The sequence below is a fragment of the Amblyomma mixtum genome, chromosome 1, assembly GCF_055824585.1.
Source record: "Amblyomma mixtum isolate Tamu chromosome 1, ASM5582458v1, whole genome shotgun sequence".
Classification (NCBI taxonomy): domain Eukaryota; kingdom Metazoa; phylum Arthropoda; class Arachnida; order Ixodida; family Ixodidae; genus Amblyomma; species Amblyomma mixtum.
In genome coordinates, this window is record NC_143012.1 from 31,676,346 (window position 1) to 31,702,983 (window position 26,638).

Here is a 26,638-nt window from a genome sequence, read left to right on the forward strand (position 1 = left end):
TTGAGAAATAGCGGTAGAAAGTAAACGACGTCGTGGTAGTTACCGTACTCTAGCGTGGCACAGAGAGCCGTCATACGTGAATAGGAGGGTAACAGTTATATATTCGATTTGACGTCGGAAACGAAATGAGGTTTGTGGGAGAGTGGGCATGCCCCTTGCGAAATCCTGGGGCCGCGGAGGTAATTCAAACCGCGACTGTCATCTTTTTCTTCCGTGGAATAGTGTAACTCGCTGTCGCTTGCTTTTTCTTTTAATTCTTTGTGTGGAATGTGGTCGCGCCAGATCTCACGTCGTCAACGCCGCCTGCTGCATACCTTTTATGGAGTATGCGCTTCGTTTTGTATACTTGTCCTATCCTTTATTTAGTCCTCTGAACTTCTTTACTGTGCAAGAACTTCTTTACCAATGTGATAGAGTGTGGTCGTAGCAAATCGTATGTCGTCAACTCCGCCTGCTGTGTACACTTTACGAATTCGTCTGTATGGGAGTAAAAAAGAGAGTAAGTTGTCTGGCGCACTCCCATTTATGAAAGGGAGTGCAATAGACAACTTACTCTCTTTCTACGCGTTTGTGTTTTGAGTGTATGTACTTGTTGCCAACGGGTTGTGGAAGTGTCGACAAGGCTTAAAGCTGAAGTGAAACAGAAACTGTAGGTCACAAAAATGAACAAGGGAGGTGAAAACCTCAGGTTGCTTGAGCCAACGTTTCGACAAGGGGACTTGTCTTCGTCTGGGCAAAGCGTTCATCATTGGCAGGGATTAAATAGGGCCTTCGCTCCGAGGAGGAAGGCCCCGGGGGTGGGGAAGGAACTTTCCTTCACACCACTTTCCTTCCCCACCCCCGGGGCCTTCCTCTTCGGAGCGAAGGCCCTATTTAATCCCTGCCAATGATGAACGCTTTGCCCAGACGAAGACAAGTCCCCTTGTCGAAACGTTGGCTCAAGCAACCTGAGGTTTTCCCCTCCCTTGTTCATTTTTGTGATCGCAAAGGACCATCAACCACACCCTCTCTCTACCAGAAACTGTAGGTGTTATTCTTGCGTTTTTTTTTCGTCGTTTGCTCGCCGTTATGAATTGCTTACCGTCCTGACCTGTTATGACTTGCAAGAGAATCTGTAGCTGTCTAGAATAATCCGTTTGTTGTTGATGGCATTCCGTTTGTGCACAGTTTCTGCCGCTTCATCAGTATGTAGAGGTGTGCCCCTCTGTCTAGCCAGTCATAGGCTTTAGTGGGTACACTACTAACATCCTCGGTTTTGAAATAAAGGCATTTGTATTTGTAAAGGCGCAGTCAGAAGTTGAACAAAAAGCAAGTTCGGGCATGCTGGTGTCCTCTCATCAAAGCCGCGGCGGTTGAATTTCTTTGGAGGAGAAATTCTAGAGGCCCGTGTACTGTGCGATGTCAGTGCACGTTAAAGAACCCCAGGTGGTCGAAATTTCCGGAGCCCTCCACTACGGCGTCTCTCATAGCCTGAGTCGCTTTGGGACGTTAAACCCCATAAACCAAACCAAACCAAGTCTTAACTGCAACGCACATAAGATGAGGCGCTGTCATATCTGCGACTGTCTCAGTTTTGTTTTTTTGTTTTTTCTTGGGCAGGGGCGGTGTCAGCACCACCAAACATTTCACTCTCAAATTAGCGCTTGTCAAAGTTTCCACCCCTTTCACGTCGTCATTTTCCTCTTTCGCTACAATTAGTGCAACTATTACAATGAAGGCACTAACAAGGAAAACCACGCCAGCTGTGGACCAACCGCATTGCCTGGCACCCTAACCACGCATGCTGGAATCGATAACTACTCTAGCAAGTCGTAAGCTTGGGACTTCTCCGGTGCCTTCGCTCCCTGTCCCACTCTTCCCTTCCGTGGCAAGATCCCCGAAGAGCTCCTCACTCTGTGAGAGCATCATTAGCTTAACTACGTATTTCCAGACTTGTCTGCTACTGTGAACAGGCACCAGAGAGAGGCATGTCCGAAATGGCTGGCGTATCTCTGTAGCACCTCTTTACGCATACGCCGAGCGGCGTCTCCTCGTTCTTTTCCTGAAAGGCCGCCGCGGTGGCTCAGTGGTTATGGCGCTCGGCTGCTGACCCGAAAGACGCGGGTTCGATCCCGGCCGCGGCGGTTGAATTTCTTTGGAGGAGAAATTCTAGAGGTCCATGTACTGTGCGATGTCAGTGCACGTTAAAGATACCCAGGTGGTCGAAATTTCCGGAGCCCTACACTACGGCGTGTCTCATAGCCTTAGTCGCTTTGGGACGTTAAACCCCATAAATCAAACCAAACCATCTTTTTTTTTTTTTACTCCGACGTAGGCTGATTAGTATTTCTACCAACTGTTCGAATGAAAATGCGGATTTGGCTGCAAGACTATGACTGCACTGCAATGCGGTTTAAACTAGATTAATCCAGAAATAGAATGTTCCTGCACTCTCAAAGTCTCCTTATGTCCCTCTCCATCGTCATTATCTCATTCTGTATTCTCACAAGCCGAAGCATCTTATTTCACAACTTCACAAGTTTGACAGAAAGGCTAAACTGCATGAAGTTCCTCCGCCATTGTGTCCTAATTTAATGATTTCGAATCGCACACTTTTTGATTCTTCACTGAATTTCGTGCGCGTAAACGCGTGGGGTATTGCGTTGTTTGGAAATTAACGAGCACTAATGGAGGCTTTGCCGCGAGGCAAATATAAAGATCCATATTTGGGCAGCCTAATCCAAGCCAGGCCTGATACGAAGTGCCTAGTTCCCTACGTTCTGGTAATGGAGGACGTATCTAAGCTCCAGCTTCCCCCGTGTTGGAAACTATATGAAATCCTATGGTTAAATTATGCTCAGCTCCGGCAGGCATACGCCTCGCTCATTAACCATCCAAATCTTCGCGCCTCTAGGCTTTAACGTCGACGTATCATTACTGGGCTTAAATTATGAGTCTCGTCTTTTCCCCCCTCCGCTGCAACGCTACGATCGAAGCCGTGCTTTAAAAATAACAGGACTATTTCCTGCTTTATATTTCGAATCGGAACAAAGATGGTCTTGGGGTCATTTTTGTGATTATTTTTAGGCGTATGCCTTTCTTGGCTCATGAGTAGCATAGACAGAGTTGTAGACGGAAATTGTAGACGGAAATTATTGACGGGAGTTATAAACGGAAAGCTGTAGACAGAACTTGTCCGCACGAACTGGCAATCGTAAATTGTATGGTAATAAAATAAAATGTAAAAGTTGATTAAGCAATATATATAATATAGGTTGCGAGAGCATGAAGTACTTGACTGCTTACAGGAGTATATAGCGAAGTATATACTTCGTTAAAGGAAACATATTTATTCCACTCGACGTTTCGATCGGAAGACCGATCTTCTTCAGGAGTGATTTTACTTTGTTAATGCTTCCCCTTTTATAGGGGTGGGTTGTATTTTCTTACTTAATACCTGTTCATCGCACTCTCTATATATTTTTTTCGGGTGAGTCGCACTCCCTCTATTTTCTTTTTTATGTGCATTTTTATGTGCATTTTTCTGCTATGTGCATTGTGCTTCTCACTTGCCTGTTCTGTGCCCACCCCGATAAAAGGGGATTCATTAACAAAGTAAAATCACTCCTGAAGAAGATCGGTCTTCCGATCGAAACGTCGCGAATAAATATATTTCCTTTAACGAAGCGTATACTTCGATATATATATATATATATATATATATATATATATATATATATATAGAGAGAGAGAGAGAGGGAGGGAGGGAGGGAGGAAGGAAGGAAGGAAGGAAGGAAGGAAGGAAGGAAGGGAGGGAGGGAGGGAGGAAGGAAGGAAGGAAGGAAGGAAGGAAGGAAGGAAGGAAGGAAGGAAGGAAGGAAGGAAGGAAGGGAGGAAGGAAGGAAGGAAGGAAGGAAGGAAGGAAGGAAGGAAGGAAGGAAGGAAGGAAGGGAGGGAGGAAGGGAGGGAGGAAGGAAGGAAGGAAGGAAGGAAGGAAGGAAGGAAGGAAGGAAGGAAGGAAGGAAGGAAGGAAGGAAGGAAGGAAGGAAGGAAGGAAGGGAGGGAGGGAGGGAGGGAGGGAGGGAGGAAGGAAGGAAGGAAGGAAGGAAGGAAGGAAGGAAGGGAGGAAGGAAGGAAGGAAGGAAGGAAGGAAGGAAGGAAGGAAGGAAGGAAGGAAGGAAGGAAGGAAGGAAGGAAGGAAGGAAGGGAGGGAGGGAGGGAGGAAGGAAGGAAGGAAGGAAGGAAGGAAGGAAGGAAGGAAGGAAGGAAGGAAGGGAGGGAGGGAGGGAGGGAGGGAGGGAGGGAGGGAGGGAGGGAGGAAGGGAGGGAGGGAGGGAGTTCAAAAAGTAATAAAATATATCAAAATGAAAGGAGAAAGAGAGGAAAGGGAAAGCCTTTCTCATTTCCACTCTTACGCATACTTAAGTGCATTCCTGTAAATTTTTACCCTGCAGCTCGCGATCTTCCAGCTTTTCGGAATATAGCCGAGGTTGGGGAGGTATTTGCATGTACTGGCAAGGCGCTCAAGGCTTCTCGAATGGTAACTAATCCACCCCGTAGGTGTAGCAGGGATTTTGCATATGCTATTCGATTACATCTCAGCAGAGAGTTTGCAGAGCGAGAATTCCTTATCCCTGAGGCAAGTTCGCAGAGCGTTGGACGCGTCCGGAGAATTATCTGGCTATGCCGGAGGATGGCGTTGTTAATCGATATTTCATTCGTCACCGGGGCAAATATACTTAAAGTCTTGCGCAGATCACCGCTGACTATCGACTTTTTTTGTCGAATATTGCGAAAAATAGCTTAATTGCGTGTGACGCTGCGCAGGGGAATTAGCTCTGTCACGCAAAGTCGATCAATTTTGGTTAACCCTGTCTCAGTTTATTTTATTTTTATTTCTGTAAGCCGCGGCGCAGTGGTGCGCTGTGGAAGGAGTGTGTTGAAAAATTTACAGGGATACACTTCGGACTGTGAAGTTAACGCATTCACGCAAATGCAGTGTTTCGCAAACTACAGTAATGCGCATAGAAAATAGCGGAAGAAAAGTAGAAAATTATTCAACCCGTTCTTTCATTAAGCTCCTCAAGCCACCTCTTTGTATAACTTTTTTTTTTTTTTACCTGTTTGCTTCTGTTAAGTGGTAAGCGAGTGGGAGCAGTTCTTGTTTTTTGTTTTTGTCTAACGTATTATGCAGCACCAGCGTGGAACTTCCGGGTTGCGGCTTAGGGAGAGAAATTTTTAATCTGAGGAAGATAGTTCAGGTCGGTCGGAGGTGTAGATTTCTAGCCTGCTCCTACACACTGAATGAGGGGGGAGGAAGAAATGGAAATGAGAGAGAGAGAGAGTGCAAATGGGAGGTGGTCTTATCTGAATACAATGAGCTGCATATTATGGACTCGTATTAGTTAGCAAATCGTTTATGAGCTTTCTCTGTGCTTCTTTTGTGCCAGGCTTGTGTCATCCATTTTTTACCTCGTGCTGCCGCTCACTTTTTTCTTTTATAGTGTGATTGAAATAGAAGATAAGACAAACAAACAAAAAACACCGACGCTAACGCCGTGGGCCCGTTTTATCGGAGAACCTTAATGAAGCTAGCGTTAGTTTCTTCTTTGAGTTTATGGAATTTTATTTTGTTCGAGCCTGTTCATTTCTTTTTTATATTTATTTCACTCTTTACATATGACGCGTTTCCTTTTTTGTCTGTTTCGTCCTCCTGTTCTCTCCTATCCTATCTCTGTCTCAGATCTTTCTTTCCAATCTTACACCATCTCATTTCCACCTGTTCCCAGAAATTTCTGCCCTAAAATACTGTCGTGAAGCAATGTATATTTATGTAACCCCATATTCTGATTATAACAGATGTATGAGGATATTTAACAAGCAGAACTTTTTGCTGGGCTAGTTGGTCCATCCTGACATTGGTGAAAACAGCGGGAAAGAAGAAGCCCGAAGGCGAAACGAGGAAGTGACAGGAAAGAGCGCTGTTTCCTGTCAGCGCTCTTTCCTGTCACTTCCTCGTTTCGCCTTCGGGCTTCTTCTTTCGCCCTGTTTTCACCAATGTCAGATATTTAACAAATTCTTTTTTTTTACTATCGATAACCGGTTATAAGTGGGCGGTACTTGCCTACCGTGCCGAAGCCTAGAGGCCAACGAAGAGGCATGAAATCGGGCTAATGACAACGCACTGGGCTTTCCAAAGAAAAATTATAAAGGCAATATTGAGAGAGAAAAGTAAGCAGCTTGGATAGTTGGCGGTTTCGTCGTAGCGTGACTGTGACTGCGTACTTTACTGTGTGACTGTGACTTGACTGTGTGACTGTGTCCTTGACTCTGTGACTGTGACTTCGGTTTTGTCTTGTTTTGTTTTGATTACGTTTTTTGTTTTTCTGATTTCTCTTTTGTGGCCGGCACTCAGTGTCGTGTTAGACTGTTACTGTGACCATGACTTTGCAGTGTCTTTTGTTTTCTTTTTTATTATTATTATTTATTCCGCAGACTGCACGTTATGCTTTGGCTGTCTGCCTGCGACTAACTTTTACTGTGATGAGCCTTTCGTTTTCTCTTCTCTTGAGTTTTTTTTTTTTATGCGAAGCATACTACTTTAGCTACCACTTCAGCCCTTCACCGTGGTTATGCGCCTCCAAATCACGTGATACATGACCTCACACCACGTGACACGATGACGTCACGACAGTAGAGAAACGGGGGCCCACCTTGCGCCGTCGCTGTGGTTGTGCGCCTCCAAATCACGTGACACGATGATGCCACACCACGTGACACGATGACGTCACGGCAGTGGAGAAACGGGGGCCCACCTCGCGCCGTCGCTGTGGTTGTGCGACTCCAAATTACGCGACACGATGATGCTTCGCATTCTCCAGGCTTAATCAAGTTAAGCCTCAGCCTTTTTTTTTACTGCTCCGTTTTTGCTTAATTTTTTTTTCTTTGGAGCATTTAGTTCTTTTTCATTTATCTTGAATTGGCGTTAAGCCTGGTAAAGCTTTGCTGGTACAGGCACCCTCTCTTTCTTTTATGTTTTTTTAATCATTTTTGAGAGGACCAATAAAAGGGTAAAAGCATTTTGGCTTGAATTCGATTGCAAGTGAACGTGGCCTGGACATTAGAGAGAGCCGTTTGGAGGAATGAGTTCAAGAGGTTTGCTTGGATATGGTGGCACGGCATGCAGTTAATGTACCCTCTTTCTAATGATGTAACTTCCGCCCGCTGAGTTCTCAGGTAGTTTAAACGCCCCCCAACGAGCAAGCAAGGATGTGCTGCGCCCACCGTAACTCACCTGAGAGAATTGAGACAAGGTATACACATCCTTGCCGTATCATCAGGCAGCGCGTATTTGTACTCGTCCCATGCTTCGCCGGCGCCTCTCATCGTACCGGGCTCCGAACCGAATGGTGCGTGCAAAAAAAAGGGGGGGGGAAACAAAGATCTAGCGAACGTATTGCAACTGGGAGCGACTCCTGTGAGGATCGGTTTGCCTCGTGTGCCTGTTTGCTCATCAGAGGGCCGATGCACATACTACGAGCGCGAAGCGTATACACACGGCACAGCATCAAGAGAGCAAAGACGGAACATCCAACTCTGGAAACTCGAGCGGAAAAACAGAACAGGAAGAGAGTAGGGAAGAAGAGCATTCGGAGCTCTCAGGTTCTTTGCGTTGGTCTCCTGCAGGCGAGCTCGAATGCCGAACGAAGGAAGTAAGCTCGCGTCGGCGTAGGCGGCCGAATCCGGCAGGAGTCGCGCGAGACTTCCCTGCCATGTTTGGTTTCGGCTTCGCCACTCAGCTCTCTCTCTCTCTATCTCTCTTTATCTGCCAACGTTTGATCCGCACTACTGCATCGCCTTGTTCTTCTTTCTCATTCCTTCTCGCTGTCTTGTCCCTGATAAAACCGTGCACTGGTGTCGAAGCTAGAACTTGCGTAAGCCAGCGGTGAAACGAATTCACAAACTCTTGTTCGCTCCTGTCAGACGCGATTCTTCGTTGGCTCTCGCCACTGGGTTGGCCAGTCTCGTTTACACGGCGACACGGTATTCTCCATGCCGACCGGTCATCACCTCCACGCTTCGTTGTCGCTCGAATACAGCATACTGGTTTGTTGGGGTCCTCGCACAAACGAAGAGCTCGTGCGTTTGCTAATTGGTCGTGGTTCTCGCGCTCCAACAGCGTATGCGTCCCTTAATTCGCCTTTGGCTCTCCCGCCAAAACAGCTTACGTGTATCCTGATTGGTAGTTCTCGGAACAGAGCTGCTTACGCGTCTCCCCGCTGTCCATGGTTCTCGTATCAGTACAGCTGATGCATCTCCAGATTGTCACTAGACAACTCCGGTACCGGTAACGGTAACACTGTACACGATATGCTAGACACCTTTAGCATACCGTGTACAGTGTTACCGGTACCGGAGTACCGGGAGACCGTGCGCAGCCAATGAGCATGCGCAAATCTCCTTGACGTCGCCAGATGGCGCCACATACCCGGCAGCTACGCGCGCGCCTGCAGCATCAGGACCAATCAGCCCGTGTTCACCGGCGGTAGGCGGGCTCCCGGTAATGGTAATGGTAACACGGCACACGCTATGCTAAAGGTGTCTAATGTTTCTCGCACCGGAACAATTTATGCGTCTCTATCCATGGTTCTCGCACTAGAAAGGCTAATGCTTCTCCCGATTGTCAGTGTTTCTTGCACCAGAACAGTTTATGCGTCTCCCCATTGTCTATGGTTCTCGCACCAACAAAGCTTATGCGTCTCCCGACTGTCAGTGTTTCCCGCACCAAAACAGTTTATGCGTCTCCCCACTGCCCTTGGTTCTCGCAACGCAACAGCTTATGCGTCTGCCAATTTTCCGCGGTTCTCGCGCCAAACCAGCCTACGCGTCTCCTGACTGCCTGCGGTTCTCGCACCAGAACAGCTTTATGCGTCTCCTGATCGTCCTCCCTTCTCGCGCCAAAGCAGCTTAAGCGTTTCCTTATTGGCCAACGCCTCGCATCTCCATTACACACCGCTGCACGGTTTCTCCAGAAACGAAATTCATATGCCGGAGTGTTGTTTTGTCTCCCCTTTCGGTTGTTGCAGCGGAGATTGCTCTGATTCGTTTACTTCTCCCACTTCGGCCGCGCTGCTTGTCTGTTGCGCTGCGAGTTCGAATCAACTTTCTGCGAGGCGCGCTTTCCGCGTCGCGCCTGTTTGCGAGTCGACCTGAGCCATCGCGATGAACTAAGGGAGTGAAGAAGCTCAGCCGGCGAGAGCCATATACAAAAGCGTTGCTGCTGCTGCTGTTGCTGGTGCCGGTGGAGCGAGGAATATAGCCTCCTGGCGGTATGGGGGGGGGGGGGGGGGGGGGGGAGCTTCCAACTCGCGTGTGATTCACGGAAAGGCTGCCGCTGCGCTCCGGTGATTCAGTTTCCGGGAACGACGCCGGCTGCGTTCAAATCTGGTGCCTGTCTTCGCCTGCGTCTTAGGCAAACGCTCGAGCCTCGCCTGGAGCACACACAAAAAAGAAAATGCCAAAAAAATTCAGAGAGAAAAGAATGGCCTGGTTGACGCCAATCTCAAGTCCTCCGCGGAAGAAAGAAGTAAAGGAAGACCGGGAGATGTAAAAGAACGTTCGGTTTCGTGGGTAAAGAAGCGGGAATAGTGTGAAGAGAGAAAATGAAAAAAGAGAAGTGGGGGCAGAAGGGGTGAAAAGCAGCAGCGGGCCGCGCTGTAGGAGGACGCAACGCAATCGGAAGTCAGGTCGGCCTCAATTCCGCCCCGAGTTCCGCTCAATTGTTTCTGCTTCCGGGCTCCGGGAAAACGGCGTCCCTGATGCAATTTGCAGCTTCCCGTCGCCTCTCCACTTTGGCAGCAGCGTCGCCCGCATCGCGCGAACGCGACGCCGTGGGGAGGCCAAGGTTTAACAGCTCCACGCCATTCTTTCTTCACGTTCTTCTCTCTCACTCTCTCTGTTTTTCTCTCATCTCCTTTGCTCCTTCATGCTTTGCTTTGAATGTCTTTTTCGTCCTTCAATTTTTTTCCCCTTTAGCGTCCTGGTTATATACCGTTCCATATTCTACCCGCGCGCGCTTTCTCCGTTCGTGCCACGCCTGCGTTGCTACGCGTTCTCCTCGTCTTAGTCCTTTTTTCATTGTTTTTTTTCTTCGCTTTTAGTTTTGCTCTCTCGTGCGTCTTGCGCCTCCGGTCACTGTACCTCTCTTCTCCGGCTGCTTCGCTCGCACAGTTTTTCGTTTTGTGTGGGTTCGTACTGGTCGTTTTTAGCCAAGAGATCTGCACGCTTTGTGTCCGCCCGATTTCCCCGAGGCCGCTGCTGACGAGAACAACAAACCTTCAGGCGTTGAGGCGACTTCGTCGCGGGAACAAACGCGGGTTAATGACATCCCAGTCGAAATCAAGATGAAGAAATGGGCTTGTTTGTTTGTTTGTTTATGGGGTTAACGTCCCAAAGCGACTAAGGCTATGAGAGGCGCCGTAGTGGAGGGCTCCGGAAATTTCTACCACCTGGTGTTCTTTTACGTGCACTGACATCGCACAGTACACGGGCCTCTAGAATTTCTCCTCCAAAGAAATTCAACCGCCGCGGCCGGGATCGAACCCGCGTCTTTCGGGTCAGCAGCCGAGCACCATAACCACTGAGCCACCGCGGCGGCAATATTTTGATTGATTGATTGATTGATTGATTGATTGATTGATTGATTGATTGATTGATTGATTGATTGATTGATTTGAAACATATTGCGGCTGAGCTTTCTTAGTTGATTTTTCTCCTTCTTTTGCGTTCACTATGTTTTTATGATAGCTGTGCTGTCGAGTGCAAACAGTAGCTTCGTACTCCTTTACAACGATGTGAGCCCAGTCTTGTGAGGCCAAGCCGGTAAAGCGTTTTTTTCTTTTTTTCAGGCTTCCTACAGCAGTGTATAGGTATGTTTGCAAATAGCAATGGTTTAGTTTACTACAAAATCGCATTTAATGCAATGAAGGTACAATAACTGCTGGTAGGCTTGGCGGTTCTAGTAATGATTGTTGAGAACTAGTTCGTGGTTTTGACACTCAGCCGCACTCAAAAAGATGCGGGTTGTTGAGTTGCTCATTACAAAATCCAGCTGTCGGTCGAAATTAATCGCTAGGAGAAATGGCCGCTCCGCTTTCCCATATTCCTTGAGGTGATGTTTGTCAGCATTTTATTGATTTCCACTGGGTTCCTACTGACGTTCTCTGGAAAGTTGACACGTGTTCCCTCTGGGGTTATAATCTTCCTCATGTACCCATCTACTCTGTAGCCTCGGGCTGTACAAATCCATGGCTACGTTGCTACGTTGTATATTCAATCAAAGGCATCTTTTTTTTTTTTTTTCATCTGCAGAGGGAGTACTAGCGGACCTCGGGGCTCGTAACTGATTCTCTGTTCTCAACGTTTTCCATCATCGTCGTCGAACTTAATCCGGAACCCTCGTCTGCAGCGTCTATCATAGGCTCATAGCTTATGCGTAACTACATTGCTGTCTTATACATTTTTTTTTATTTACATCCGCGTTGTCCCTTCCTCCAGTACAGGGTAGCCAGGTCATCCTCCCCGCCTTTCGGTTCACTAATCATCAGGTTATTCACTGCAGTTTTGTTTTACTTGAGAGTAGCTTTCATAACACAGATCGCTTTGTCCCTGCTTTTTTCGGCCGGCACTCTTTTCCTCACGTACTCGCAGTCTCCCCCTATTTTTTTCCCCGTTCCCCGGTCTTCCGTTTATCCTGCAAACCAGCCGTATCGAAAGACATTATCGATTCGATAGTCCGGCGTGTTTCGAGGCCCGCTCGTTATTCGCTCTCCGCGGATTGCTCTCAGATCTTTTAGGCTTGCACGCAACGCGGCAAGTCTGTCGTGAGGCGACCTATCGCACATCTGAGCCCAACAACTCCCGCGTGGGATACACTGATTTGTTTATCAAGTTGAAATCTGTCTCTTTTTTTTTTTTTGTTTCTGATATTGCATCGAGCCACTGGGCATATCGGACTTCTGCGCATTTTAGTCGATTTTATTCACATTATATGAGCGGGGACTACTCTGGGCGGTGCGAATGGGCTGTGAGGCTTACGTGTGAGGATTCTGGGCTGGGATGCACGAGGCAGTGGTTGAAAGCCAAGGAATATCGATTTTTTTTATGCTGTTGTTAATAAAGCTCTCTCTGAAAACCGGTGCATGAACTTTGTCGATCCATGCTTCAGTGTGTCGCCGAAATTTCAGTCTCGCTTTGTTTACCAGGAACCTCGGTCCCCTTTTTCCACCGTTAAAAAGCGGCTACCCCACGTGCTTTGAGAAACCGCTGCGCCCTACCCTCCGCGTGCACTGGCACATAGCTCCGCTGGTCTTAGTATCCTCTCTGGCGAGACTGATATCTCTCTTAGTTCACTTGCGACAGCGGCTCGTATGTTTATTTCCTTCCTGTGAGTCCTCCTAGGCTTGAAGGGGGGTTGCTTCAATCAATAGATAAGCGAGTGAGAGAGGGTCAGTGGCGGGGAACTCTTGTTGCCCCTCAATCGATATTGCGTGCGACCGCCGGCACCGACTTTGCGGTGGCGGTTTACGCCGTCGGCTGAAGGCTCGACTGGACCAATCTTCTTTCCGCTCAGAAGACATCCTTTCTGCCCTCTTCACCTACCTCTTCTTGGTGGGCGTCCTTCCTTCTCTTCGTCCCTCGCAAGGATGGCGACAGCGCTATTGTTTCAGCGATGTCGCGTCGAGGCTGGACATCGATTGAATCGCTGCCGATAGTGCGCGGTCCGTGAGGGGACCCCGCGAGGCGGATGACTAATGGTGCGCCCCATCTTTATCTTGTCCGTTGATGCGGACCGACCGACCGGGGCTTCGCGTGTTCTTAGATCTACACAGGACCCCCCCCCCCCCCTCCCCCGTCTTCCACCTCTACTGTGTAGTCGTGCTGTCTCGCTCAACCCCCTGCTGCTGGACCGCTACCTCGTTTTCCGGCCGTGAATGGCGGCATTCGGTAATGAGAAAGTCGCCGCGTTTATCGTATCTTGCTGTGCCACGCTGTTCCTCGCTTATTGCCAGGCCCGGTACGGCTTGATGGCTTTATACAGAGAGCCGTTCCATCCGGGAAAGCGAGGCCGCAGTTGTTTCGTTGTTGGCGGTGGCCTGGCAGGGGTTTTTCGTCCGCTAACTTGACGTCTACATTGTGCGCGCATCGAAATTCGTTTACTGATGTGTAATGCGTTGTGAGGTAAAATGCAGCTCCCAGGAAAGCAAAGAGGATACACTGAGGCCCTTAGCTCTTCTTCGATTGTAAAGAAGCTGCAGCGGCAGTTGTACTGCTCCTCCTTTCTCCTACGCCCCCTTTTGCCGCCATGGCATCGCCTACTCGAAGGTTCACGTATGCGGCGTTTACATTACGGGGTTGAATTGAGGAGTTGAGTTTAAAACCGGTTTCTGGGTTTATGTAAAGACCGCAGAATCGAGTTCGGGAGGCGAGTGAACGAGTCCAGTCAACTGTGCTGTGGGGTTGGGTTGACTCGCTCGAGCTCAACGGCAGATAGCATGTAAACTAGACCGAGTCGAAGAGTCGGGTCAGTGGGAGGGAAGATGATAAATGCGAACATGTTTTTCGCTTGCGCCGTCGGGCCTCCGAGACAGCGGTGCGCACCGCAATCTTGGAGGCTGCCACTGCCCTCTCCCGTTGTGCTGCTCGACGCTTGGTGTCGCTGCAGTTGAACCGGTCTCGACTCGCTAAAATCGAGTTCATGTAAACACGCAGTCGTCGACTTGGGCTGACCTTGCTCAACTGGATCCGCTGACTCGACCCGCCGCTGTCGGCTTCATGTGAACGAGGCTATGAAGTAGGCCCGCCTGGATCACGTGGCTAGACGGAGCACACTGGCCCACGAAGGGGGGGGGGGGGGGGGGGGCAGCGTACCGGGAGGGTTCCGGCGTTTACCACGATGGACGACAGCTGCGCAGTTGTAGCCGTAAAACAAAACTAAACAGAAGCAGACGCGTAATTGCGATAGATAGTTTTTACAGACCATTTTGTTCTGACAGCACTGAAACAGAGCCCCAAATCGCTTCGGAATTCAAACCCGGTGCTTCACAGCACCGGATTTTCGTTAGCTGGAAGCCTTTCGGGGCTCAATTCCCCCATAAGAAAACAAGGTTTCTTTGCAAACTACAAATGCGTATATAGCCCGTTATATACATAAAAAGTCGAGGGTTCGATAGAATCTTGTCTGGCGAATGGAGAGCATAACGATTCGTGACAGGCTACACTCGTCGAATAACAAAAATGATAATGTTTAAAACACTGACGTTTCATGACGGTTTCTAAACAATGGCTATCCGTTTTTCTTGTCAGCAAAGGACCCTTATGGGCCCCTTAAAACCCTCGTTTGTTTTTTTGTTTTGTTTTCTGGCGAGTGGCACGTTTTCTTGTATCGACATGCCATACAAAAGCAAAAACGCGAACAAGCGCGTGCATTCATTCCACTAAAAAGGTCGAAGCAAACGAGAGAGCGGGCATCACGCGCGCAAGACTTTCTTTTTTCGCGCTAAGCGAAACCCATTCGTGCATGCCGACCGCGCCGATGAGGGCCCCAAATTGCGTTTCCTACAATACCTCCCCTAAATTCCCGAAGACACGCGTCAGTCGTACGCCGCGCCGGAGAGGAGGAGAGACGAACGAGATGAAGCGCGGCCGATAACGTCGTCCTAGTTTCCAGTTCTGCCGGAACGCTTCGACCGCGAGGAAGGAAAAAAAAACAAAGAAAAAAAGCGAGCGTTGAAAGAGAACAAGAGGCACACACGCACGCGATGGGCCGTGTTCGAAACCGACGACGAGGCAGCCAGCCATCTGCCGCGCTGCTTACTCGTCCCTCGTACCGGGCCCTAAAGTTGATGCCTTGTCGATTCTGGCGCCGGAGCGAAATCAGAATTGTCAAACCGTCCGGAAATGCTCAAAAAGAGTGGCGCTTTTTCCCCCCGTAAAGCTCCGCTCTTTCCCGCATACTTCATTCTCCTCTTTCTCCTCTCTCTCTCTCTCTCTCGCTCATTTTCTTTCTCCTTCTCTTCTTTACCAGACGTGGAACGGCGCTGCAAACTGAATTGTGTGTTGCGGGTAGCGGCCGCGGCGGTGTTCAGGGCGTACACAGCGCTGAATGAGGAAGGGGAGTGGCCATGTCAGCGAGCCCCCCCCCCCCCCCCCCCCCCCTACCCTCCCGCTCCTCGTTTTCAGCTATCAAAACCTTGCCCCGGATATTGGCTGCCGGCGTTACCTGAAAGTAAACAGATGGAAACACAGGGCGGCTGCGTCGTTTCTCTTCAACGTTGCATCGTTTGAAGCGGACGCGCTCGCCGCTCGTTCCGGGCACATGTATTCGTTCTCGGTGAGCAAAGTTTGACGCCCTGCGGTTAGGAAAACGATGCGTGCGATGGGAAAAAAAAAAAAAGAGGGAAAAGGAAAAGAGGATGACGACGGAGAAAAGGGGAGAAAAGGGGGCTTGAGCGGGATGGGAGGGCGGCTAGGAAGAAGGAGGAGGAGGAACAACGTCAGAGCATGTGAGCGCGTTCGGAAAACTGCCGCTACGAATCTAATCAAAACTGCCGTCACCGTCACCGTGCTAGCAGCTCAGGCGGCGACGGTGTAGCCCGCGGAGCTTCTTTCCGTATCGCGACGGCCTCGGTGAGCCTATTCACCCGAGCGTAATCTTTTTTTTTATTAGTATTTTTCCTTCCCGTTATGTTCATTCCTCCTGATGGGTTCGTTTTTTTGCTCGTCCTCGAGGGCTCATCTCCTTCTCTCCCCTATTCCTTTCCAAATAATCGCCGTCAACCGTTCATTGCTCGGTATTAAAATCTGCTTTTATTGAACGTGTTTTTTTTTTCCTCTCCCTCGCGTATCATCGACTTGTATCTCGTAAGGCGGGCTACTTTACGGTTTCGGTGAGTGCTCCATGCGCTCGCGGGAGCCTTAAAGAAATAAAAATGGGCTCATCGGTTTAGTTGGGCACTTTGCTCTGGAGAGACTGCGTGGATATAGGAGACTGCTGGCGGGTGATGTTCGATGTTATGTTTAGAAGAATATATCTGCAGTTCGTTGTAACGAAACTTAAGGAGCCCGGCTATTACATCTTTGTAGCCGTAGCTTTGTTATAGCCCTTGTTGACCGAGCTTCCAAGGGGAATCGTCGTTCGTACGTTATATTCATTATTTCGTTATGAACGGGTTCGTTGTGACGAGGTTCGACTTCGATATGCGTGAAGTCATTCGAACGCAGTACGCCCACATTTCCGAGCTGGTGCGCGATCTTCGCTGTCACTATTCATTTCAAGTGGTCATCATCGCCATAATTTTAAACGGTATGAAGTCAGAAATTGTTCATCACTCGTTAGTTGTTGAATGCTTGACCCCTGTCATTAGTCGTTAAAACTTTACCGCAGGAAGCGCATGTCGCAGTAAACCTGTTAGCCTCATTCGATACAGCGCTGAATCTAACTTCAGTGTGACGGACTCATGCCCTGCAAAGGTCTTAAGAGCTGGTCTAGGCTGTCAGCTATTGCCACGCAAACCTTAATACGCGGAATCAAGTTTTCTTTTTTTTTTCACAGGAAGAGAATGTAGAGAGAAAATCACGAACGCAAGCCTGCAATGGTTTCGTTCTAGCCTGTGCCACGTGAACACCGTCGCCGTCGTTGTGCGAGCTACCAGTGTAAATATCTCGCTTGAAAATCTCGAGCTAACTACTAAAAGCTCATCAAAGAGCGAGAGGTATACGATACTGGCATGGTGGATGATTGGAAACCATCGTTGAATGCTTATAGACTACGCAGGACAGATAACTTATCTGTAAGGGGCACAGGACTCAGATCTTGTTGATGGTACAGTAGAGTGGTATCATGTACACGCGTATTATGTACAGGGTTGGTCAAAAGTTCCCAGGCCACAGGGTCTACTGTTCTTCGGTATATCCTGACACTTCAGATGCCGATGAAGCTATCAAGGTAGTCAGATGTTAGAACAATACTTCTTGTACCCATACAGATATTCTGAGCTTTGTAGGTGTCGTAACTGCCTGACTATACTGGCCAAAAGCAGACTCTGTGGCCTGGGAACTTTTGACTGACCCTATACTTATGGACATAAGTATTTAGGGTGCAGGGTCGAAAAAAAAAAAATCTCTTTTCCTAGTAACCTAATACTCGTTCCACTGAATGGGGCATCACGTCAATTTTTAATGAACTGACAATTGCCTTAAAACGCAGAAGTGTTTTTCCCGCTAAGTTTTATTCATCATTATACAACTAAACAGCTCTCTGTTAACATATCGTAGTTTCTACCACCGCCGTGGCTAGTAATACTGAACAAAGCATGTTAAACCGGCTCCTTCGAGGCTAAAACGGTTTGTCTACTTTCGTTTCCGATGCGCTTTCGCCGTGTCGGCGTCGGCTTGCGTAATGTCGACACGCTGCTTTGCTCACGCCCTCCTCTTCAGAGCTGTCCTCTAGATTTAGGGCTAGGAGTTCAGTTCTTTGCTGCATCTCTCTTGCTGTTTTCTTTTTTTTTTTTTGTCGCCGTTTTTCGGATCCTTCCCCGCCTGGCCGGAACTTGCCGTCTTTTTCCGTGGAGCATTTCTTTCTCCCCTTTTTGCCCCAAAATGTTGTCCGGCAACAAGACGCACTTCCTTTCGAAAGGGCCACCCGAAAACAAAAATCTCCGGGGAAGTCGCCGCGCTCTGGGTGTCATAAACCAGGCGCCAGCTCGGCGCTAGTTTCCTTTGCTCCGTCGAATTACGAGTGCCTCGGTCGAAGCAAAAACGCACCCGCGCGTAGCTTAGAAAAGGAACTCTCAACGACTCGCTGCAGTGCCGTCGCTTTGGTCTGGGGCGGCGTCGTTTCTTTGATTGATGGCGGCGCGTAGCTAACTATCGGTCACGATGTAGCTATGTGTGTGATGTGGTGCAGATGGTTCAAGCCTCTAAAGGAATAGCGGAAAAATAACGTTGGCTTTTATAGTCACAGTGCCCTTAGTGTGCTGGTTGCATACTGGTTGGTTTGGTTTTATGGGGTTTAACGGCCCAAAGCGACTAAGGCTATGAGAGACGCCGTAGTGGAGGGCTCCAGAAATTTCGACCACCTGGGGTTCTTTAACGTGGTAACTGTCGGCAACCTTATCTAGATTCAGATCTTCATTTCATCTCTTCTCATTAATCTCATTGATGTTCATTTTAGTGCAATATGTATGTTTGACTGTACAAATTGCGAATCATGTGTTTTTTTTTTTTTACTGGTATATTCCACCATTGCTTTCTTATCTCCCCTCCTGAAAATAGACCCTGTGAATAGGCATTGATTGTTGTAGCACTCTTTATCTTCATGTATGTATTGTGTCTGAATGTGGAACTACATGTTAGAGATCGCGTTTGCTGCAAGTGGCATCAAAGTCACATAGCCACGTCGGGTTCTTTTCGGTCCTTTGTTATGCTTCCTGAGGCAGTTGTACGCAGTTTCCTCGAATAGAGAAAGAATGAGTACACCGCAAGCATTTGTTAGTGACTGAATACTATAGTTTTTGCAATGATTAACACCAGCGTTACCTTAGTTACACGGCACCCCAGCCTTGCTGTGCGTGGTTGTGTATGCGTGCACTCAGCCGTGTGAGACATGAAGGTGAGACAAACGAGTGCTTGTGTTGCGAACTCGGCAGCGCGACAGACACGCTGCGTAGCGCTAAACCGTCGGCTCGAAATTAGGTGCGCAGAGTAAAAAACGGCAGAGTGACTCTAACTTTGAGTTGTCTGCTTTTCTGAAACGACAGCAGGCGCAGTCCTTAAATAGATCATAGTGGAAGAAGCATGAACAGACAGCGCCGTCGTTGGAATGAAAAGTGCGAAGAGTGCCAGCACCTACGCCGCTGCTTTTTTTTTTTTTTCCTGAGAAGCGTGCTTTTTTGCACTAAGACCACTGGTGCGGCGGGGCCGAATGCACAGGGGCGGCAACAAGAGAGCCGAATCGAACACAATCACTGATGAGGTTCTTTCTTTCTTTCTTTCTTTCTTTCTTTCTTTCTTTCTTTCTTTCTTTCTTTCTTTCTTTCTTTCTTTCTTTCTTTCTTTCTTTCTTTCTTTCTTTCTTTCTTTTTTTTTTCTTTCTTTCTTTCTCTCTTTTTCTTTCCTTCTCTCTCTCTCTCTCTCTTTCTTTCTTTCTTCCTTTCTTTCCCTCCTTCTTTACCTTTCCTTCCTTCCTTTATTCCTTTCTTTCTTTCTTTATTTCCTTCCTTTCTTTCTTTCTTTCTTCCTGTCTCTCTTTCCTTCTTCCCAAATTTATGTTCTTCGTACTCGTTATTGTTGTTGTTGTTCTCTACTTAGAACTTGTCGCCTGCTATTAATGTGTCTTCACTTCTCGGTGTGGAAGTGCCTTTTGACGTTGCCGTGCTCCCTCTCGAGCCGTTCGGCGACAAAATGGCTCTGTCTTTGTGTATGCGTTCTACGTGCGGTGAAACCGTGCCTCGCCTTGCGCCGGCGACGTACGGCCGGCTCTAATTCATGATCTTATGATACGACATCCGCCTTCCGCTTGTTTTAGTTCACCATCCTGTTTCTCCGAGTTTCTCGCAATTTCATCCGTCCTGTTGTTAGTTTCTTTTTGCCGGAATCATCGCATTTTCCTCCTCGTTTCGAGTCATTTCAACCCGCTCGTAAATTGTTGCGTGAGGAGAGTAAATTCTAGCACTTTTTTTTCTTACGTTTAGATTTAAGCGGCTCGGTTTATATTGAAATCTAGCGACAGGTGGCTACACCTGGTCTTATTTACAGTGAGCGAAGTAGGAGGCCACGCGTGTTCAATCCGCAGCCTCGTCGGTGCACCGCGGTTTCGCGCTGGCGCAGTTGTTCGCCGCAGTGGTTTCGTAGACCCCAAAGCATCGAAAGCGCGATCGATCGGTTAACGGAAAACGAGCGCTCTATTGGGCAATCTATCTCACCTTGCTATAGGTCGGCGGCGGCGACTGCTACTTTGTGGCTAGCATGTTTTACCTTCGTCAATTTTCAGCTTCTCTCCCAAACCTTACACCTCGTAACTTTGTTCCCTGTGGTCAGTGCCCTTCTTCCACTGTTTCTCCATCGCTGTTCGTGTTCTTTTTTTTTTACGTTTTTCTCATGTTTCTGAGCAGTCTATCCAGTTTCACTTGTTTAATTCGTTTCTCTTTCTTTTCTCTAGGTATACTTATTTTCTTCTTCCTTGGGGGGTTCTTTATTCCATTGGTCAGGAAAAGGGGGCGTTCTTTCTTTCGTTCTTGTTTTAATTCTTCCTGCTGTCTTTGTTTTTGTGTACAGAAGAAAGGGGGACGCGTCTTTTTGCTATCGCCAGTGAATAGCAGCTGTCAGGGGCTCAAAGCAGAGCTCCCGTTGTTGTTACCCTTGTGTTTACTTTCACGCTTCACTTGTGTTCCCGTTTCTCCTGGCGTACATGTCAGGCAGCCAAGATTAAGCATCCCCAATGTGTGCTCTCCTGCTTTTTAGTTCTTTTTTTTTTCCTCATTTTCCTTTTCCGCGTCGCTGCTCGCCTGTTCCTTCCTTTTACTTTTCCTTATCGCATGCGACATCTGCCGTTGACGGACCGTGTTAGGACCGGCGTGTTCAGTGAGTTTTTTTTTTCTTTCTTTTTCGTCTTGTTAGTGTGGCGGAAGATTTATTTTGCGCTCGTCTGTATTCAAATTGGTGTCGCATTACTGACCGTCGAGATAACTTACAGTTTGTGGCACAATGTACGAAACTTTGGATTTTGTCTCGTGCGTTCTTGGCTGTTCATCTGCTGGGACTGTATTGTTGCACTTCAAGATTGATGGAAAGCTAGGTAAAAAAAAAAAATAACGCCAAACATCCTCAAACGCTGAAACTTGAAATAAGCCGGACTAAACAACGATCACAACAATCCCACGTTTATTTCTTTCTCTACCACCACATTGTTAGTCTTTGGAATCGGCAGCAGCAGCGGCAAATACAGCGTTCACGGCATCGTTACCGGCTCAGACGGCGCCGTTTTCTACGCTAACGATGCGGCTGATGCCGAACGCATGACCTATAAGGCGGGCATCCTCCAGCAGCATCACACTAACGAACCGTTTCCTCGTTGGGCCAGAATACGATGACCAATGCACAGCTGGGTACGGTTACAAGCATATGCTTGCTGCGTTCCCTACGGACCCTTAGTCATGAGTACTGAGGAAACATGTGGGTAGTCTATGTCTCTCGTAACACAGCGCTCAGTCCTGTTCTAGATTTTTCAGCGCCCGAGTGTCTCACCGACTCAGTGGAAAAGGCCGCGCCGTCCATTTCGTCGAATAAATCTGTCGGGTGCAGTCCTCGCGTTGTTAGGCACGTTTTCAGTTAGAGCTTCTCGGTTCGTGGTTGCGAAACATTCTAACCGGAAAAACTCAAGCGTCGCGGCAGATCCTCAGTTCTTCGTTTTTTTAGTCTGGCCATTTTTCTTTCTGCTCAGTCTGCGATTCTGGGAACGTGGGCAGCTTGTGCAAATACGAAAATACTTCCCACTGCATGAACAATTTTTTTAAAAAGCTAAAAAAAGAGAAATGCAACGATGTCAGTGCAAGTGATGGGAACAGTGTAAATAAAAGCGGTTGCGGGGAGACGGTCCGGCGTTTCGTATTCCAGGGCCTCCTATGCTTTCAAGGAGAGCGAGCAAGAAGATTTCGGTCGAGGCCCGGAGGAAGACGACCCGAAATTGAAAAACAAATTGATTCGCCGGCGCTAAAGAACCAATTCGTGAGAGGACGCCAGACGGTTCTGGCAACGAGCAGGGAAGCTGGCACGGGGGGAGATTACGAAAGCCGCTGATCCCGGAGGGCGACCTTCTGCCGGGCTCCGTCTCTAACGAGACGCGGCTGGCGTATTATTTCTGGATGGACTGCCGGCGTCTGGCCGACGAGGAACGCGAGACTACTAGGCTGACGGTCGAGTCTCTGTAAAGTCGCTTGCAGCAGAAGCGCTTGACGCTCCATGCGTAGGAAGGGAGTGCTTGTAACGCTCGGTACCAGCGGCCGATAGGATGAAATGGGGCAGAGAAGGAAATACTGAAGTAGATTGATGAAAAAAAAGAACGGAATATTGTACAGCTCAGAAGCGCTTAGCTTACCAGACACTTGCGAAAGAGGCTTAGGCTTTGCGCGGTCGCCACGAGCTCTGGGCCAGTCGCAAGCCGATCATGTAGTAATCTTGAGTAAAGCATGTAATAATGGTAATGCCAAGTCCTGAATAATTGATTAATTCCTGATTAATAATAACTTCGGTGGTCTTCTCAGGTTGGTTGGTAGTTTCTTAGGTAATTGATCATTTATTTTGAAACGTGGCAAACAAAGATAATACCTGCGATTCGCTGAGAACAGCGCTGTCGGTAGCACTGCGCCGTTGCTGGTCAGGCGCGCGATTTTGTTTCCAGCTTCATCGTCCGCAGATAACGTGAAAAAAAAAAAGTCGCTTAGGAGTCGCTTCCGGTCACCTCAAGATGGCGCCTCCTCTCACGTAACAGCTTGGTGCTGCTGTTCATCGCTGATAATGTGACACATCTGCGTACCCTTCAAGATAGGCTGATAGGGTCCAGGGATGTAGTTCAGCACTATAGGCTAAACCGGAAGCTATACCCAGAAGCTGATCGCGAGCTCAGGAAAAAGGAGGAAGCAGTTGGGAGGCGGTTACAGACGAGCACATATACCCGAATCCGCACATACTAAGCAAACGGTACCCGAGGCAATACGACGGCAAGTGCAAACTTTCAAGGGACAGGGAAACATGATCCACATGATATGGACATGCACACACTTAGAACTGGGGCCATTATAAATGAAGAAACATGGGAGACTCTGATGCTCAGCTCGAACCCAGATAAGCTAAAAACGTCATCAATCAAGCCAAGGCAGTCGCCAGGTCCCAAGGGATCTTGACTGATTCCTAGCCTTAGAGGTGGAAACCTCGAATTTGATTACAAAGATAAGGTTTTTTTTTCTCTCTCTGTCGTGAACATCTTTCCGGGACCGTCTTGATTCGAGACTGAGCGCAACGACACCTGCTTCTCGGTAACTCCCACGAATTGACCTTAAGAGAATTGAACTGTTCGCCACTGCCCTATCTTCGGGAGAAACCGTACCGTCCGCTGCGATACCTCAATGAGCATTGTATTGAGCCGGTGAGCGTGAATTCGCGCTACCTCAGGTACAGTTGAAATTAACCCCAAGCCGCTCTACTCTATGCCATGCCTCATCGAAAGCAATGTTTCTTTGCCACGAAAAAAAAAAAAAAGAAACATTAACCGTAACCACAGTAGCCATACTTTCCGCCCCATGAGGAGGAGCACTTCACACCTGAACGCCGTGTAACCCCGCGTAATCTCGCGTAACCCCACGCGAACTCCCTTTCTACGGCACTGGCCGGCTTCATACCGCTCAGCACTCTATCCACACTTCAACGTCGCCCTGCGAATCCAACGCAGTCGCCCATCCAGACCCTAGGGCTACGTATTTCGATTTCGGCACCCCCCCCCCCCCCCCCCCCCTTTTCTGCTCGCTCGGAAAACGCTTAACGGACGAGAGAGCTGCGATTATGCGTTGGCGGCACCGGAACGCGTGCACGCGGGCGGCGTAAAAGCTTCTGTTGTCCCCCGCGTCTCCCTTCTGCAGTCGCTCTAGTTATTTCGTGGCGGCTTCAAACGGGACGGTGAGGCAGGGAGGGGGGGGAGGGGGGGGGGGGGGAGTGCGCGCGTGGTCGGATTATGCATTCAGCCGCGGCTCGCCTTGGGCTTCGATTCTGCCGAACTGAAGGCGCTGCTGGACGCTCATTAATTACGTCGTCGTTCCGCTGCAGGCGGGGCCGGGTGCACTTTCGCTCGCTCGAGCGTCTCCGAAATGCGGGGCGCCTCTTCCTCGACGATCGGGAGATGGATGGGGCTGTAAGAAAATGAGCTCGCTGTAGAAGTTACACTCACGCGTCCTCGCGGTTTTGGTCTGCTGAGAATGACTCTGGCTGCGCTGCTGGCTGCGCGCCCGGGGTGCAGTCTCTCGAATTTGAGACTGTGGCCTGCACTGAATGAAAAGTCGCGGAAAGGGGGATTGAATTCAGTCCCTCCAGTTTTTTTGCGTCGTTGGGTTGTTTTTTTTTTGTTCAGTGGGACTGCGTGAAGTCTCAGAGCGTAACGATGCGTCCCGTTTCTCTCTCGTGATTGATGATGACGATGGCGATCGGCTGTTCATAAAAGTAACCGGAGAAGTTGTGAAGTATATCCGCTGTCGTACTGTGGGAAAATGAAGAGTGCTATCAAAGGCACGTAGCGCCAAATATTTCTGCGGTTGTCTTGACCATGTAGGATTAAGTTAATCTGCTTACTGTGCCCATGGGTATTCTTGATAACAGGATGTCTCAAACTATAGTCGGATGTACAAGTCAAGAACGATGCGGCTTTTAACCTTCAAAGGTTCCCTTTCCAGCCATTGGCGTAGGCCGATTCTGCGTGACAATACAGGGAGTGGAAGATGAAGGGCGACAGTCCTCTCCATCCGTGGTCGGAAATAGTCACGTCCCTACATTGTCAGGCTAACGGTTCATGAGAATAGGCCGACGCCATTGACTGGAAGGGGGGGGGGGGGGGTCCTTTGTGCGGGAAAAGCCGCTTTGCTCTTGAGTTGTATCTGACTATAAGGCGTCCTAACGCGCGCGCACGAAGCCGTGAGGTATTACGAGAAGTGCAGTCGGCTTACATTGCGTAGTTAGCTCAATCAAGTTGCTGTTCGCGAGCATGATAAAAGTATATCAATATTTGTAGTGGACATTGGACTTCTCCTAAACTCAGGAAAATTTGATGTCGCTTCCGATGCCTCCAGTTGTACGCCTGTTGATGTTAGCGCTATTTTTTCTCTCTCTTTCCTCTGTGTGCTCGCATTTTTTTGGGTGACATCTATCAGAAGCCGTTGCACGAATTTTGGAGATCAATCCGTAATTTACCTCTCGCCAAGCTTCTTGCCTCCAGTAAACAGTGCTCTATCGTTCACTTCATTCCAGCTTTCTATTATTTCCTCGCGTTCTCATTCTAGTGGTCAATCTCTTACCTGAAAGCAGCCCATCGCTCACCTGAGCTCGCGATGTGGACGTGCTTATAGCTCGAAGCTGCTGCAAGCGTTTCGCGATGCAAGAAATATAAGAAGTGTGTAGGCAGGAGTTTGTTAACGAAGTCTGCGACGTGTAAGCGCCTGTAATTACTTCCCCAGGTACACAAACAGCAGCAGCAGCCTTTTGTCTCGCTGGAGGTTGCGGGGCTCGCGAGGAAATTGCCCATGCTCAGCTAACGAAGCGTCCGGCAATGGTCGCACCTCGATCATCCACGGGCTTAATCGCATTCTCCGGCTTGCGCACCGTGGTGGCATGCGGGCGTCACTTTTTTGCCGCGGCCAAGGACGATGCAGTGATCGGTCATGCGTGCCTGCCTCAGTGCTTCCCGGCCATCGCGTCGAATGCGGCCTCTGCGCACAAATTGTGGGGCCATCTGGTGGCGCTCGCTGATTATCACGGTAACGCAAGATTAGAACGGACAGGCGCAACTTGCTGAAGGAAAGCAGATGCGTAGACACTGGGCAGTGTTTATGGAAAACTAGTGGTTAAGAGGGGAGGAGGACACAATATGCATTCAGTCATCATCATCATCATTTATTGACCCTTAAAGGCCTTTGGTTTGGGCATTACATAAGGGGGGAAGGGGGGGGGGGGGCAGATCCGTAAGATATTACAATGGTCAATGGAATGAACCTGTTTGGGCTTGTTGGTCAGTGATCATGGTTAAAGAATGCAGCGCGAAAAGACAAGGACAAACGAAGAAGTGGACAGGACTGGCGCTGACTACCGTGTTGGCTCAGTGTTGGTAGTCAGCGCCAGTCCTGTCCACTTCCTCGTTGCCCTTGTCTTTTCGCGCTCCATTCTTTAACAATGGAATGAAGTGAGTTACTGAGTAAGCAGCTGCAGAAGACAATAAAAGGTAATCAGTGCATGCAATTCTAATTCAAGAAACGAAAACAAAGCCTCATCAAAATGCGCAGTTGCCCCGCCGCGGTGGCTCAGTGGTTACGGCGCTCGGCTGCCGACCCGAAAGACGCGGGTGCGATCCCGGCCGCGGTGGCCGAATCTCGATGGAGGCGAAATTCTAGAGGCCCGTGTACTGTGCGATGTCAGTGCACGTTAAAGAACCCCAGGTGGTAGAAATTTTCGAAGCCCTTCATTACGGCGTCTCTCAAAGCCTGAGTCGCTTTGGGACGTTAAACCCCATAAACCAAACCAAACAATGCGCAGTGGGTATCGAAAGAAATGACAATGAAAGCGAGAAAATCGCTCGCTTTTATCATCGAGAAAATGCGATCAGAGCGATTTTCCCGCGGAAAATTTATCCCCTGCTTGGACATGGGGACGAGATGGCATACAGAAAGAAAAATGTCGGGCTTTTTACTTTCCCTCGGGCCGTAGTAGCGACGGTGAGATTTGTACCATTTCGCGCCGCGCAGGTTCGTCCTCATCAAGGCCCAGATAGGGCAGTGACCTAAACGTAGAAATAGAACGTTCTTGCGGGCTAATTGGTTCGTTTAGAAGGGAATAAAGACGGAATGGATAT

The 26,638-nt window shown here is 48.8% G+C and overlaps 1 protein-coding gene across 1 annotated transcript in view; it reads left to right on the top strand.

Moving 5' to 3' along the window:
• Ptp69D (Protein tyrosine phosphatase 69D) overlaps positions 1 to 26,638 on the top strand; it is a 367,348-nt gene that overhangs the window by 241,795 nt on the left and 98,915 nt on the right.